The sequence below is a fragment of the Bos mutus genome, chromosome 3 (assembly GCF_027580195.1).
Source record: "Bos mutus isolate GX-2022 chromosome 3, NWIPB_WYAK_1.1, whole genome shotgun sequence".
NCBI lineage: Eukaryota > Metazoa > Chordata > Mammalia > Artiodactyla > Bovidae > Bos > Bos mutus.
In genome coordinates, this window is record NC_091619.1 from 54787323 (window position 1) to 54800541 (window position 13219).

At 44.9% G+C, this 13219-nt stretch overlaps 1 pseudogene; it reads left to right on the forward strand.

The window, feature by feature from the left end:
- Positions 1–821: 821 nt before the first annotated feature.
- LOC102278482 (POTE ankyrin domain family member A-like) overlaps positions 822–13219 on the forward strand; it is a 29275-nt pseudogene continuing 16877 nt past the window's right edge.

Here is a 13219-nt window from a genome sequence, read left to right on the forward strand (position 1 = left end):
GGTGGGCGTAGGGAGGATCCAATTTTTTAGAGAATTCAGTGACCATAATAAGAGAAAAAAAAAACCAGGCCTGTGAAATAAGCGAGTCACAAGAGGATAAATACTGTATGATTCCACTGATGAGTTACATGAAGTAGTCAGATTCATTGAGACAGAAAGTAGAATGGTGGTTTCCAGTGGCTGAGGGACAAGGAAACAGGAAGTTAATGTTTAATGGGTACAGGGCTGCAATCTGGGAAGAAGGAAATAGTTACAAGATGGACAGTGGTCATGGTTGCATGACATGATGAATGTACTTAATGCCACTGAATTGTAAACCTAAAAATGGTTAAGATGGTAAATTCTATGTTAAGTGTACTTTGCCACATTTTTTAAATTTTAAAGGGCTTTCCCAGTGGCTCAGTGGTAGGAATCATCCTGCAATTCAGGAGCTGCAGGAGATACGGGTTCAATCCCTGGGTTAGGAAGATCCTCTGGAGAAGGGAATGGAGACCCACTCCAGTATTCTTGCCTGGAGAATCCCATGGACAGATGACCCTGGCAGGCTACAGTCCATAGAGTCACAATGAGTTGGACACAACTGAAGTCAGTCATGTAAAATTTTATAACTTAAAAATGAAAAAAAAGAAAAAGCAAATAAACAAATAAAATGCAACCAGGCCATAAGGAGAAGTTAAACTACTTCTAATCTAAGATCAGGAAGAAGTTTCTCCTTAGAGAGCCACCAAAGGAGCCTGTAAGGTTGTAAGGGACTACCTCCCAGCATGTTAACCGTAGACGGATTTCTCAGGCTGTAATGTGGTTGATGGCTCGACACTAAAATGCAGCTCAGTGAAACTGTACAGTGGGGCCTGAGGGGTCACACCCAGTCCAGACAAGCACATCGTTGGCTCCAAGAGAAGCTGCAGCCCACGTGGCTGATGTCCCTGGCTTCTCCGGCCTTTAAGACTTCTCTGCTCTTAATTCAGCATTCGTGCCCAGAGTTTGCAAAGCCAGTCTCAGAGAGTTCTTCCTATCTCAGGTATTTCTGAGAATCTCCCAGGAATACGTCCATGTTTTCGAGTTCAGGCCTGTTTGTCACTTGTCATACTGCTCTTGACTGTGTCCCGTTCCCTCTGGATCCCCTGCAGCATAAACACAGGCCCTCTGCTAAACCAGAACATAATCAAGACCAACCTACAACAGTGATCAAGATTTTCTGAAAGCATCAAGACAATGCAATCCCACTACAGTATTCTTGCCTGGGAAATCCCATAGACAGAAGAGCCTGGGGGGCTACAGTTCATGGGGTTGCAAGAGTCAGACACGACTTAACGAGTAAACAACAACAAAAGACAGCACAAAATAAAATACTCAAACCCTGGAGGTAGGGTGTCTGAGCTGTCTTTGTCCTTAGCCTCTAACTTGCTCCCACATTTCAGGGTCAGCCTACTGTCCCCCAGTTAATTGCTATACCTGTATCCTCTTTACCTAGAACCTAGGACTCTTTCAGAGTCCGACAAGAAATAGGAGCATCTCAGGCTGACCTCCAAGTCAATGCCATAGTAATCTCAGAGATGCAACTCTGCACTGAGGGGAGACAACCCACCACGGTATTTTATGGAGCCACCCAAAACCTCTTTATCTAATAAATTCATTCCAAATACACTTCACTTGAACATGACCGAAATGCACATTAAACCTCTTCCTCCAAAATAAAGTGCTATGTCCCTCAGCCATGAATCATACATAGAATTGCACTATGTCCCCAATTCTAGTTATCGTGTTACCAAAAGTGTGGGTGCCATCTAAGTTTCAGCAACACCTCACCCTACTTCCACCACAGTGGAGCAGAAGGAGGCTGGCCTGATTTCTTCTGCCCAGGGTATTTCTTCTGGCAGTGGGTAGGATTCCTTCCAGTGTTTGTGGCTTGGTAATTTTTGGACTCATTTGCGAAGCAAATGCAGACTATTAAAATTAAGTTTCAGTCATGTGGGACGCTCGTTGAGGATTTCTTTTGTTTGTTTTGTTTGAAAACCACAGCCTTGCTCTACAATATTATCTCAGATCTAGCAAGAGAGTAGATAGCTTTTATTCACTGTTCCCTGCTCCTCTCAGTGAAGCTTCCATGAACATGTCCTAATAGAAGAGACCATTGAGATAGGGTGTTTGGCTAGTGGCAGCTGAGCGCCAGTGCCGTTAGGGACAGGCCAGGCTGGAAAGTCGGCCTGGCCTAGCTCTGGTCTCGGTGCTAGTGTTATTGGTCGTGGTGCCCAGTGGGGAGACTCTGGGCTCTGATTCCTCTTGGTGCAGTGTTGAGTGTCTGGTCAACTTCAAAGCCCCATGCAGCTTCCTCAGATCTGTATTTTAGACACAACCCTAGTCTGATCCAAATGTGGAGGATCAGGGTAGGGGGGTTGGAGGGGCACTGCCCTGTTCAACTTAGTTTACTCTTGGCAAAACAGATTCTTCCCAAGTCTCATGGGGGAAAAAGCAGCTTAGACAGACATAAACAGGCTCTGAGGCCCTCTGGACATTAAATAACACTAGCAAAACAACGCTTAGATGAGTTAAGTGTAAATCAATCAGAAACATATGGACTACATTTCCCTGAAAATACACAGGGGTTTACAAATTACAGGCACAGGGTTTTGGCAAAATGCAATTCAGGTTTTGCCAAACCTAAAATGTTTGGAGAAGATTTAAAGAAAGTAGACTGACCCCAAATGCCTTCAACTCTGCTCATCCCTGACACTGATAATATCCCACACAACCACAAGCATTTAAGGGCATGGGTTTTAAGAGATTTATATGTTGAATAAACTTAGCTATTCACAACAAGCTGAGATTCTTTTCCAAATGAATGTTCACAGAAAGCTGAAACTGCCCAGTGACCGACTCAAAAGGGAAAAAACATCTACATTTTGAGTTGGGCCAAGGAGGTGTAACTACAGGTTTAAATTACCAACAAAATGGAATACTCTAGGCTTTACAGCCTGTAATTGCATATTCGTGAAGCACAGGCTCTGCTTTTCCACAGCACAGGTCTGTATATGCGTGGCCCATGGTATGTGTCCGTCTATTGTATAGGTGGATGCTGTGTTGATAAAAACACTAGTTACTACTTCCGTTTCATGGTGACTCTCCCACATTTGGCAGTGGGCCAGGAGTCATTCCTATCTTGAAGGAAGGTTGTCCCAGTGGAACTAGGGCAACCAAGATCCAAATGTTTAGGTTTTAAGACTCAAATGTGAAAATATAAAAGATTCAGTGAACCCTACAATGAGATGATCAAGTCCCCGGAGTGGATGGGGGACAAGGAGAGCAGAGGGAAAATAAGAAGACCCTGACTAGGGTCCTGCCTCTGAGATGCAGGACGAGAATGAAGGAAACCAGAGTGGTTCAGGAACAGAACAGAGGGCACCTCTGCCCTTCCCCTGATGCCCCAGAATAGCAACATCGCAGGGGAACTGTCCCTCCCTCAGCCCTGCATGCGCAGCAGCAACTGAGTGATTCCTGGAGCCCACACATGGAGAGGACTGTGACTGCTCCCTGGAGCCCCCACAGCTCAGGAGCTCTATGGGAAGGAGGCAGAATCCCTCCAGTTCCTCAAAAGAGGTGGGAAGTAGCAGAAATGAGTCAGTTCTGTACAGGTCTTGCTACAGGGAGTAACTTAGTGCAGCTGCAAACCTACTGGGTTGGTGACCGGGAACAGAGTGGGAACTTGGGAGGATGGTGTGGACAGATGACCTGGGACAGAGGCCCCTTCTTTCCACTTCCTGTCACCACCACCACCACCCTCTGTGCTACTGTGGCAATAACGAACCATCCAGAATAGGGACACAATCCCCAAGGATAGAAAACAATCTAGAAGTAACCAGAAGTGTCTGCCACCAAGCAGAATGGGAACTGAAATGGAACTGACATTGCACACTTGAGCTGTGGTTCTAGATTGGGGCTCTCTTCTCAGGTGGGTGAGGTCACAAAGTTGGGCAGAGGCAGCATGCCCTTTAGACTGTGCAGGACACACTGTGACCTCTAGGAGGCAGTCAAAGCCTTCCCTACCTCCCTCCATACCAAGGAAGAGAAGAACCTGACTCATCTGGGTTCTGAGTGGAAGAGGGTGTAGGTGTCAGCTGAAGGAGTGGTTAGCAGAACTGGAGCATGTGGGAAACCCCCTTTCATCATTTCTCTTCTCAGTTCAGTTCAGTTGCTCAGTCGTGTCCGACTCTTTGTGACCCCATGAATCGCAGCAGCCAGGCCTCCCTGTCCATCACCAACTCCCAGAGTTCACTCAGACTCATGTCCATCGAGTCAGTGATGTCATCCAGCCATCTCATCCTCTGTCGTCCCCTTCTCCTCCTGCCCCCAATCCCTCCCAGCATCAGAGTCTTTTCCAATGAGTCAACTCTTTGCATGAGGTGGCCAAAGTATTGGAGTTTCAGCTTCAGCATCATTCCCTCCAAAGAAATCCCAGGGCTGATCTCCTTCAGAATGGACTGGTTGGATCTCCTTGCAGTCCAAGGGACTCTCAAGAGTCTTCTCCAACACCACAGTTCAAAAGCATCAATTCTTCAGTGCTCAGCTTTCTTCACAGTCCAACTCGCACATCCATACATGACCACAGGAAAAACCATAGCCTTGACTAGACGGACCTTTGTTGACAAAGTAATGTCTCTGCTTTTCAATATGCTATCTAGGTTGGTCATAACTTTTCTTCCAAGGAGTAAGCGTCTTTTAATTTCATGGCTGCAATCACCATCTGCAGTGATTTGAAGCCCCCAAAAATAAAGTCAGCCACTGTTTCCATTGTTTCCCATCTATTTCCCATGAAGTGATGGGACCAGATATCCCAAACCTCTGAGCAACGGATAGAGGGAGGCGGGGTCCAGAGACAGGAGAAAGTCTCTTCCCACCTCCACCAACAAAGTCTGGAAGCAACCCCTCCCCCACCCCCACCTCCTGCAACACTCAGAGAGGCTGAAAAGCTGGGCGTCCGGTGTTTCGTCATTTCTTTGGGGCTGGAATCCTCCTTCTGCCTCAGAGGCCTTCAAGGCTAAGGCTGGGCAGAGACTGGGAAGCCAGGAAGGGGCCTCCAGCAGGGAAGACCAGCACCTGGTATTTCACTGAACAGGGAGGAAGTTTGGTTTCCAGGCAGAGAAGATGCAAATAACAGACATTAAAAAATAATAATAATAATACAGGGGATATACATTTTGTGTGTGTGTCACTTAAAATCTCATAGTGGGGATCCCTGAGACTGGGTCCTGGGATTCCCCATAGTGACCCTCTGGGTCATGCAGGTGTCAATCAAGTGTCTCCTTTGGTTCTGATCTCAAAGAAGCTCTCCATATGCAAAGAATGTACTTCAGACTGGGGTTTTAGGAGCAGAAGTTCTTCATTACTGTATAATTCTGGTACAACCTCTTAATAGGAAACTACTTAAGACAGAACATTTACAACAAACAGAAGGTGGGAGAAAGGGTTGTTTGGGGCTTGAACTTGAGAAATAAAACTGAAAATTATGAAATTAAGCTTTTAAAGTCTTATACTAAATGCAATTTCAGTTATAATTACAAATACACAATCTTAGACTGAAAAAGACGAGCCATTCATTTTGGGGAAAAAAATTTCAAAATATTTGTACAACAGCACTGCCTTTTTTGCTTTGTATTTTACTTTCATGGCCAATCTTACTTGAAAGGACATTTATCCAAAAGTATGCAAGTGCTTCATGAGTTTTCCCAAAGGCTTCTTATAGTGGTTGATAGGTGTATGTTTCCCTTTGAAGTGTCTCTGGGGTCACTATCTCTGCTGATTCTTAATTTTTCCTGTTGTTAACTGGTGCACCTCCGTCATGCCCCTATTTTTCATTGCTATGATTTGAGCAATTTTCCAACTTCATTCTTCTTGATCTTTTGCAAGATTTGAAATTTGACTTTGAAACAGATTTGCATAGCTTGCATTGTCCTGTCAGATGTTTATAATATCCCAGTCATCAGAAGACTGAGCCAAAAAGGGCTTCGTGGGATTTATGGTGGGTGTTCATGAACAAATATTTTTGTGTTATCATGGCTTTCATGTCCCTCCACAATCTTCTAACTACAAGGACTCCAATAATGAATATTTGGATAACCTTGATAATTATATTATTAAAATAAGGGGGAAAGCACTACATTTCCACAGGAAGAGCTGCTATTTTGTGGTTTGGTTTGGTTTTGAACTCTTCCCTTTCCTTGCTCCTTCCTCTCTTGGCCTTTTGGAGGAGGACCTCCAGCAACTTCAGCCTCTAGTTGAGGCCTTCAATTGGCAGTTTGGAATAATTCCTAAGCGTTTTCATGAGATCCAAGGAAGTTCACCAAGTAGGAGCTTCGGGGCTTCGCTGGTGGTCCAGTGATTAGGAGTCCACCTGGTGCAGGAGATGCAGATTCGACCCCTGATCCGGGAGGATCCCACATGCCTCCAGTCAGCTAAGCTGATGCACCACAACCTCCGAGCCCATAGGCTGCAACTCCTGAAGCCCACAAGCCTAGAGCCTGTGCTCCACAGCAAGAGAAGCCACCGTAACTAGAGAGCGGCTCCTGCTCACGGCAACTAGAGAAAGCGCTCCCACAGCAACAAAAATCCAGTGCAGCCAAAAATAAATAAATATGTATTTTTTTTTAAAGGTAGGAGCTTGAACAATGATAGGAGGTGGAAGCTCTCATTGAAAAGAGCTTGTCTGGGTGTCCATGGAGCTAGAAATAAAAAACAGTGAAGAGGACAGTATAAATAACATAATCAGTATCTTTAACAAGTAAGAAATAAGGAGTGTCATTAGAAAATACTTGTATTTGTTCCTGCCTTGCTGCCCATTTAGACCAACACTGTGGGCTATTGTCCCCTGCATCCCTGTGAAATCTCAGGTGCCCTAGAGCTTATCCTTTTGGCTGAAATAAGTCTCTGTTCATTTCTAATCACAGGAAGAGACACAGTCTAGGAACCAACATGTCCGGTTCCACCTAACAATTGAAAACACCAACGCACTTCTCCCCTCCTGCTCCCAGTGTTGGGAGATGGGGTGGAGGTGGGGCTAAGGGGTTAAGGGCTCTTTGAGAGTGAAAGATGGGCAGGGAGGAAGGGGTTAGGGAGGGAACTGCCCCTGGGTTGGGCGTGGTCATCTGTGACCGAGGGTGAGGGTGGTTCTGTAATTTCTTTACCAAGCTGGACATTACTTCAAGATCAGAAGTAGAGAGAGGGGTTCTGGCTTTGGCAGACTTCATAGCTTGGTCCTCTCCTGAAGTTCTGCTAACCCAGACCCTGAGTCCTCCTCTGCACAGATGCTTATGGCCACCTCCAGCCTCTGATGCTCTGCAGACCCTTTCCCACTCATTCTCTTATGGGGTCCCACTGATTCTCCAGAAGTTCCTCTTAGTCCTGGAAGACAACTCTAAGCCACCCTTCCATGCAACTCCTCAGGTCTTTGGGAAACTCCTCAGACCTGCTGGTGAGGGAGAGGGTGCCAGCGAACACACACACAAAATTCTTCTGAAAGAATTTTTCTCTCTAATCTCTGCTACTTTTTTTGGCCTCTTAATCTTCTGATGATCAGTCAACGAATGGTTGGAACACCAGTTCTGGGTCATCTTTGCATGTTCTGCTTTGGTGGCCAGCATCTCACTACGAAAAACTGAAGAAATTGGCACTTGTCTTAAGTTGAAACTATCACAGAAAGGGTCTGTTTCACCATCCTTTTATAACCACAAAAATAATGCTAACAGTAGTAGTTGCTTTCTCCTACCATTCCTATAAACTAGTGTCTATTACAGGATCATCTCATTTAATCCTTACAATTCCATGAGCTAGGCTCTATTATTAACTATATTTTAGAGATGAAGAAAATGAAAGAGAAGTTAATTTGCTGCACATCACACACTTGGTAATGAGCAGAGATTCACACTCATATTTCTCTCCCCATGAGGCGATGTTGGAATTCAGAACTCTGAGTCTCTCAAAGAGACTCTGCTCAAGAGTAACTGTTGGGGTCAATTAGTTGTACCCTTTTGCGTGGTAAGTTTAGAACCAGTTGAGGGATCAAAACATCAGCTCTATTGCTGGAAAAGCTGGCTGGGGGGATGCAGCTGAGTTTATAACCAAAGGAGGCTTCCTACTCCTTTTCCTCTGAGTTGATTTTACTCCCCTTCCCCACCCAACCACCAGTCAGATGCTCAGTAATGGAGCCATAGGGGTTGTGGGGGAGGCACGTACAGAGTGAAGTGCAGTCTCCTTGTGGTTCAGCAGATCTCAAAGGCAGACTGGTGTTTGCTGCCCCTCCAAGAGGAATCAGCTTCCTAGGCTGTTAGGCCAGCCAGCCACACCTGCCTGCTCTGGGAGGACAAAAGATGGGGTTGAAAGACAAGAGGAGTTCTGAGAGGCTTAGTGTACTAGAACCGGGGCTCTGTTTGGAGAGGAAGAGTCTGAGGTCAAGAGGGGCCTAGAAACAAAGGAAGAACTTGGAATTGTTCATGTATGTGCCATTGGCTTTAAAGGGCGGGCCTGCAAATGGGAGGTTAACTGAAGAGTCAGCAGCAGCAGAAGAAAGTCTAGGTCTTTTCCCTGCTTCTGTGGAGCACAGGATGATTCAAGGGCCAGCCCAGAGTGTTCCCATTTCCCCCCGCCTCTTACCTCTCGGGTAGAATGTGGTACTAGGCACAGGGACTTGTAGCCACTGAATGTTTTGTCTATGTTCACAAAATCACTCAGAGGTTTTATACGTCTCCTACCTTCTCAGCAGGAGGGGCCCAGTGAGCTAGAGAACCACCCTATCCCAATCCTTTCCCACCCCCATATTAGTTCTCTATGGCTGCTGAATCTAATTACCACGAACACAGTGACAAAACAGAGATTTATAATTTTACAGTTCTTGAAGTCAGATGGCTGAAATAGGTCTCACTGGGCTAAAATCAAGGTGTCATCAAAGCTGTTTCTCTCTGGAATCCATTTTCTTACCTTTTTAGCCTCTAGAGGCTGCTCATATTCTTTGGCCCGCTTCTGACAAATCCAGAAACAGTAAGTTGAGGTTTTTTTCACTTTGCATCCCCTGACACTGATTTTTCTTCCTCTTCCATCTTTTAAGAAGTCTTGTGATTACACTGGGCCCACCTGAATAATTCAGGCTAATCTCCTGATTTTAAGGTCAAGTGATAAGCAAACTTAATTCCATCTGCAACCTTAATTCTCCCTTGCTAGGTAGCATCACACATTCACAGGCACTGGGGGTTAGGGCATGGACATCTTTGGGAGGTCATTATTTACACACACACACACACACACACACACACACGCTTACTCTCTCTCTCGTTTGCTCTCTCTCTCTCTCCAAAAGAAGACATTTGAACAATGAGCTCACTCATATCTACTGGCTTCTGCATCTGCTATATATGATCCCTCCTCTACATAAGGCTGATTTTTACTTTTTCAGACATTAAAGATTCATTGTTTGGTGATTTTTCTAATCTTCTATTAAGTTGGGAAGCCTTTAACCCAATTAGGAACAGTATGTCACATTCAGATGTGATTTCAAGCCAGTTCTTACTCTATTTCCATTGCCATCAGATGAGCCCATCCCCACCTGCTCTCCCCGGGAAGCATGCTCCAAAGAGTCTGTCCCAGCCTCCACAGCCACATCTGCAGTTTTCAGAGCAGCTTCCTAGCCATGTAAGTGTTAACTGCATGATTAAAGATCATGAGAAGAAAGAAATATTTTATATTTTTAAAGCCCCACAGTTATCAATCTTTATTACAAAAAACATATGTGCCTCCCCTTCTGCAGTACACGCGTTCCTCACTGGGTATATGTAAATCAAATTCTTTACAAATTGAGTCATATTTTAAATACACTAGGGGAGCTGGCTATTTAAAGGGATCCTGCTGTGAGTCTTTTAAGCCAAGAGGCTGTTTGTGATGCTAATTTTCACCCCTTAATTTGTCTGTTTTGTAGGTGCAGATCTTCATAAAATCCCCCCAATTCACAAACCAAAGCCAGACACACCTGTATCCTATATTTCAAGGGTATCTTTTTCATAAGAGCTCACAAAGCTGTCAGGTGGATTATCTCATTTATCTTCCAATATTCTTCCAAAGGAGTTTGGGGCAGTCATTATTATCCTCAAAGGAGGTGTAACTCTCTCCCCAACAGCCACTGCCTTGCAGGGGGCCCCATGAAAGGAGAAGGCTGCTCAGCTGAGAGCCATTTATTTTCCAATTAACAACGGGCTCCATCCTGGGAGGAGCGCTTCCGGAGGTTTTCTTCAGAGTCTAGAATGTTCTTTTTGGTTACTCATTGTCACTATTGTTTAGAGAGGGAAACTGAGGAACAAAGAAATCAAGTGCTTTCTCAATGTCTGAAATGTCTACTGAATGCCCACTATGCACGAGACACAATGTTGGAGTTGCGTGGCCTAAGTGTCAAGATGGCCAGCAAGGCCTGACTGAGAGCTGACCACTCAGTGGGCAACACAGGCAGGTGGACAGCATCTGGAACGTAACATTAGGAAACATCAAGGCCTTCAGTTTATCCGTGATTTTCTTCTTTTATAGACATGACTCCATTCTGTCCTCACAGCACTAGAAGGTAAGTTTGCTGTTCTTGTTCAGTTGCTCACTTGTGTCCACCTCTTTGCGATCCCATGGACTGCAGCACACCAGGTAAGGTAGGCTTGGGTTTTATTTTTTGAAGCACAAGGAAACTTAATGATTTATGATTTTCCAAAAGTCACACGGTTGTAGCCACGTGTTCTGGGAAACAAACTCACTCAGAATGACTAGGCAAATAGTGGTTTGAAGTTTACTACAAGGCAGAGTCCACTCTCAGCCAAGGACCGCGACTGACTTTTGTGAAAACCTTAAGAAGACGTGACAAGAATACACAGAAGAACTGTACAAAAAAGATCTTCATGACCCAGATAATCACGATGGTGTCATCACTCACATTTACCTAGACCCAGACATCCTGGAATGTGAAGTCAAGTAGACCTTAGGAAGCATCACTACCAGCAAAGCTAGTAGAGGTGATGGAATTCCAGTTGAGGTATTTCAAATCCTAAAAGATGATGCTGTTAAAGTGCTGCATTCAATATGTCAGCAAATTTGGAAAACTCAGCAGTGGCCACAGCACTGGAAAAGGTCAGTTTTCATTCCAATCCCAAAGAAAGGCAATGTCAAAGAATGCTCAAACTGCCATACAAATGCACTCATCTTACATGCTAGTAAAGTAATGCTTAAAATTCTCCAAGCCAGGCTTCAGCAATATGTGAACCGTGAACTTCCTGATGTTCAAGCTGGTTTTAGAAAAGGCAGAGGAACCAGAGATCAAATTGCTAACATCCGCTGGATCATCGAAAAAGCAAGAGAGTTCCAGAGAAACATCTATTTCTGCTTTACTGACTATGCCAAAGCCTTTGACTGTGTGGATCACAATAAACTGTGGAAAATTCTGAGAGAGATGGGAATACCAGACCACCTGACCTGGCTCTTGAGAAACCTATATGCAGGTCAGGAAGCAACACTTAGAACTGGACATGGAACAACAGACTGGTTCCAAATAGGAAAAGGAGTACGTCTAGGCTGTATATTGTCACCCTGCTTATTTAACTTATATGCAGAGTAGATCATGAGAAATGCTGGGCTGGAGGAAGCACAAGCTGGAATCAAGCTTGTTGGGAGAAATATCAATAACTGCATATATGCAGATGACACACACTTATGGCAGAAAGTGAAGAAGAACTAAAGAGCCTCTTGATGAAAGTGAAAGAGGGGAGTGAAAAAGTTGGCTTAAAACTCAACATTCAGAAAACTAAGATCATGGTATCTGGTCCCATTACTTCATGGCAAATAGACGGGGAAACAGTGGAAACAGTGGCTGACTTTATTTTTGGGGGCTCCAAAATCACTGTGGATGGTGATTGCAGCCATGAAATTAAAAGACGCTTACTCCTTGGAAGGAAAGCTATGACCAACCTAGATAGCATATTAAAAAGCAGAGACATTACTTTGTCAACAAAGGTCCATCTATTCAAGTCTATGGTTTTTCCAGTGGTCATGTATGGATGTGAGAGTTGGACTATAAAGAAAGCTGAGCACCAAAGAATTGATGCTTTGAACTGTGGTGTTGGAGAAGACTCCTGAGAGTCCCTTGGACTGCAAGGAGATCCAATCAGTCCATCCTGAAGGAGGTCAGTCCTGGGTGTTCATTGGAAAGACTGATGCTGAAGCTGAAACTCCAATACTTTGGCCACCTCATGCAAAGAGCTGACTCATTGGAAAAGACCCTGATGCTGGGAAAGATTGAGGGCAGGAGGAGAAGGGGATGACAGAGGATGAGATGGTTGGATGGCATCACCGACTCAATGGACATAGGTTTGGGTGGACTCTGGGAGTTGGTGATGGACAGGGAGGCCTGGCGTGCTGCGGTTCATGGGGTCTCCAAGAGTCAGACATGACTGAGCAACTGAACTGAACTGAGTGTCCTTCTTTGTCTCTTATAACAGTCTTTGTTTTGATGTCTATTTTGTCTGGTGTGAGTATTGCTACTCCAGCTTTCTTCTGATTTCCCTTTGCATGGGTTTGGGTAGACTCCAGCAGTTGGTGATGGATAGGGAGGCCTGGTGTGCTGAGGTTCATGGCGTCGCAAAGAGTAGGACATGACTGAGCCACTGAACTGAACTATATACCTAAAGGTACTGCTCAAGCCTACATCCCCAAATTCCTTAAACCTAGCCTGGAAAGTGCTAAAGGGAGATACAATCAGGTTACAGCCATGATTCATCATCGGAAGGGTCAGCTGGTTATACATTGTAGCCTACACCAATGGGTGCCATAAAGATTACAAAGGTGATTGACTACAAGGGGATTATAACATTCTTTTCTGGCGATGGGAAATCCTGGTATGGAATCTGGTGTTTATCATTCCAGGAGGCCAGTTTGGCCAAGGGTATGTTATCCCCATTGCTACCATAGTCCAAAGCTCACTGAAAGTGCAAGATAGAGTTTCCTTCTTTTTCAAGATGGGGTCAGCTCGGCCTATTCCTTTCCTCCCTCAACACAACAGGTCTGTCTCATTCCAAAGCGTGTGCTTCACATACCACTGTTGCTAAACAGGCACAACCAGTGCGTTGTGCAGGTATAGTGGCAGGAACAGTCAGTTCTAACCCCCAGGAGTGCTATTTGATCCAGGCCTTGAATGGTGAGAAGGATTTCCATA